Source organism: Leuresthes tenuis, unplaced genomic scaffold (assembly GCF_036924035.1).
Source record: "Leuresthes tenuis unplaced genomic scaffold, fLeuTen1.0.hap1 SCAF_2, whole genome shotgun sequence".
Taxonomy (NCBI): Eukaryota; Metazoa; Chordata; class Actinopteri; order Atheriniformes; family Atherinopsidae; genus Leuresthes; species Leuresthes tenuis.
The window spans coordinates 29396938-29400822 of NW_027325356.1; the positions used below are offsets into that span (position 1 = coordinate 29396938).

General features: G+C 43.3%; 2 non-coding genes across 2 annotated transcripts; both read right to left on the minus strand.

Moving 5' to 3' along the window:
• Positions 1–2905: 2905 nt before the first annotated feature.
• LOC140302617 (U5 spliceosomal RNA) lies at positions 2906–3018 on the minus strand. The gene has a single exon (XR_011915071.1). It is a non-coding gene; the product is annotated as a U5 spliceosomal RNA (small nuclear RNA).
• A 411-nt stretch (positions 3019–3429) lies between these two features.
• On the minus strand, positions 3430–3612 carry LOC140302534 (U2 spliceosomal RNA). The gene has a single exon (XR_011914996.1). It is a non-coding gene; the product is annotated as a U2 spliceosomal RNA (small nuclear RNA).
• Between the last annotated feature and the right edge of the window lie 273 nt (positions 3613–3885).

Genomic DNA, 3885 nt, shown 5'->3' on the forward strand with positions numbered 1-3885 from the left:
TTGAATAGTTATACTCATGACACTGTTAAAATCCCAGATGAAGATCTAGCACTTGACCATTTTTGTAAATCTTCTAATTCCATAGTTGATAAACACGCCCCTTTTAAAAAGTATAGAACTTAGAACATGTCTAGTCCCTGGCTTTCGTCAGAACTGTCTTCTTTACTTAAAAAATAAATAAACCTTGGATGCTAGCTGGGCATATGAGGGACCCGGGTCATTGCCTTGCTTTTAGGAAGCTTAGAAATAAAGGTACAGCAGAAATAAGAAAGGCCAAGTCTGATCATTATCTAAATTTGATTCCCAGAGCTTACTCAGATTTCAGAAAAGTCTGTCCTACTGCTCCTGTTTTTAATTAGACTTCTATGCCTTCGCAGTCGCAGCTTTGTCACTCCTTTTAAGCTTATTGTATGTTCTAAATGTTGTTTTAATCGTGTCTTCAAAAGTTTTTTGTTTTTTCTGTCTCAGCTATTGTATATGAGATTATTTTCTCCATTTATCTCCAAGTTTAAATAAATGTTATTACTAGTGTGGCACTTTCTATGTCAAGGGGACAGTGGTGGTACTCTGTATGGTTATTTTAGTCACACCCTATGTTCTCATGTTAGCCGTTGTTTTCTTCACTGAGGTTGAGATGAACCCCCTCCTGTTGAGAGAATTCCCCTTTGTAGTCAGACTTTTGCCTCAGAAAACAGTGGTGGGTAAATAATCTTTCCCTACTTCTGAAGGTCGTGGTACAATGTGATAAGTGAATCCAAGAAGTCCTTCAGCTGCTGTGGGTGATGTAAGTAGTACCTGAAATGGACATTCCCCCCATTGGGCTGGACCAGTTCTTTTTCTTTATCACTTTGATGATGATCCAGTCCCCGGGTTTTACTGTCTTCAGAGATTCCTTCACCGGTTCACCTGGAACAGACTAAACAGAAGAGATCTCTCTACTTGTTAATATTTGTATACTGCTAAGGTTTCTTCTCTTTTTCTTTTTTTCTTCATCATGTCAGTTGATGACTGTGTTTTGACTGTGGGAGTACAAATGGTCTTCCATACCTTTTCTCAAATGGAGTTCATCTTGTGCTAGTTGGAGGATGCATTTTTAGGATGGTAAACAGTAAACCCAATATTTCCCATTTCTTCCATGATTTTTTTCAGTCTTGACTTAATTATTCCATTGTGTCTCTCCACGAAACCTGCTGATTGTGGATGATATGCACAGTCGTTTCTAAGGTCTATTTTAAGTTCTTTGCCATCAGTGAGATGACGTTGTTTACACAGTGTGTCAAATTATCACTGAAGATCTTTTCAGGAATTTCAAATCTAGAAATGATTTATTTTACCCGTGCTTTTGCTACTGAGAGTGCATCGGCTTGTGCACATGGAAATATTTCAGTCCATTTGGTAAAAACCTCTGTTGTCACTGAGCAGAATCGTTTCCCTTAACATTAATTTAGTTCAATGAAATCGACACAATAATGAAATAATGAAATCCAAACAAATATGTTGAAAAAGATACACTGGCTTAGGGAATTATCTTCGTTTTGGTCTTAGATTTCCCTGTTGATTGTATTTTGCACATATTTGACCTGCTAGACAAAACTTTATTCATTTACTTATTCTAAAAAGAAATTATTTTAGACCTGGAACGATCCATCTTTTATTTTTTATGGATCTCCAAATGGGAAAGGTTGAGGAGGGAAGTACTGAAGAAGCCAAAAGTGAAGGGAGGGAAAGCAGTACCAGATCTGTATTTGTTTTTAGGAAGTCTCTTTACCTCTGTCCAATTAAAGTGTGCAATTAACCCATCCAAAAACCCAGCGGCAGCTGCAATGGCAAGATTATGGATGGGGGCCTACATGAGAAGATTACGACTTTTACCATCAGACCTGAAAGTACCTGTGTCTTTTAATCTAACAAAAAGTTATGCTTTTATAAAGACATTTTTAAACCATTTTAATTTAGAACAAGAAGATGTACAAGTTTTAACGTGCCATCGATCTTTGCTCTCTGTTGTGCAGGAGCAGGCCCCAGTGAGTCCAATGCGTGGGCTCACTCTTGGCGAGCCCTCAACAGTTTGGCGCAGTGTGAACCTTTCAGCTCTTCTGAACAGACTTTGGGATTTGTCATGGATGGTGGCTCACGAGATTCTCCCAGTCAGGTCATGCACTCCAGGGGTATGTCGGCGACGGCCACCTGCCCCCGTCCAGGTTGTGGCGCGCCTGAGACGGTGAGGCATTTCTTCTGGGAGTGCAGTGCTGCTGTGGACTTGTGGGCAACAGCCGACTCCTTAAATTTCCCGTACTTACCAGCAAGAGAGGTCCTGTCAGCACAACTGGTGCTTTATGGGGTGAGTCAAAATCAGAACCTCAGGAAAGAGGAATTTGTCAAAAGGTGGCTCACCCTGGCCGCCATCAAAGACGCCATATGGACCTCAAGAAACTTGCTGGTAAGAAGGCACAAGCAGATTCCCCCCGTGGCTGTGATCCAGATGGCAGTAGCAACAGCCCAAGAGGCTGCAGGCCAAGGACGCAGCCACAAAGAAGCATCGCCTCTGTGCTCACTCGGACGAAGGAGCCGGAGTCAGACGAAAAAAAGGTCCAAGCAATAGCAGAAGGCAGAGAAGCAATAACTGTCCACTGGTTCATGTCCGAGGGCCCTTCCTGGCACAATGCGCACTTGTAGCGGTGTTCTTTTTATGGCCATAGGTGGCCAGAGTGTCACTTTGCACCTTCGCCCACCCGCTGCACTGAGCACTCTTCAGCCCTTAAATGGCATAACTTTGCACTCCCGCACGCTCCAGCGAGCACCATTCAAGCAACATCGGCACAGTCGCAACAAGTAAGGCAACTCTACTCAGAGAAGTCACTCTGCACAGTAACAAGATTTCTTTTTCACAGACAGAAAGGGCTTCACCCGCAAAGGTAAAGCCTGCCAAAATTAGAAACAACTCATTAGTGCTGCTCTCCACGGAAGTGTTTAGTAAAAGGCGAAAGACTTGTACGTTATGAAGAGAAACCAGAGTACGATTATCCATCACTGCGGGAGCAGGGCATCAGGCTAGTTGGCATAGCCACGTTCCCCATGGTGAGCTTTGCTTGGTTGAGACGCTTGCTCCCCCCCCTTGCTCCTCGGCTGACCAAGTAGGAACAATCGGGCCCTATTCGATGGCTGCCTTGTCTTTTACTCTGTGCAAAAGACAAGGCAGCCACAAACACCACGGGAACACCGTATTGAGGCTTTGTTCTGACCGCTCATTCGGTGTCGCGTTTCTTTCAAGCAATTCTCCCGGTTAGCCCGCAATCGGCTCGCTCCCAGAGTCGTGTTAAAGTCCACTTCGCATTCATTCTCTTTTCTCAGCAGATTAAAAGAAAGTTTCATCTTGGGCTCCCTGAAACTTCCATCCTGCACCGCTGTTTGCTTTTGCACAAGAGCAGAGAAGAGCGCACCGTTCCCAGTGGCACAGCAGTACCGGGTCGATGCTTGGAGTGAACGGAGCAAGCTCCTTTTTCAACTCCTATTGCTAAAAATCCATTTAATATGTAGTCCTCGTATAGAGGACATATCAGATATTAAACTGAGTCTTTATGGTGTTATTTCACCCATTAACACTTAAGGTACCTCATACAGTGGCTGTGATATGGTTACTTAACAAAATATCTTTACCAGACATCTCTCCTACATAACTGTTCTTCTTTCACAGCCACACCTTGTTGTCGAGAGATGTGCTACACTTAATCCATCCACACTGCTACCTACCCCACAGATGGAAAGCCTCATGATTGCATGTCAGAAATACCCATCAGTGTTTTACCCAGGCCAGACTTAACTGATACAACGTTGTACTTTGTAGAATGAGAAAAAACTTCTTCAGCAATAAGCATCTCTCGACAT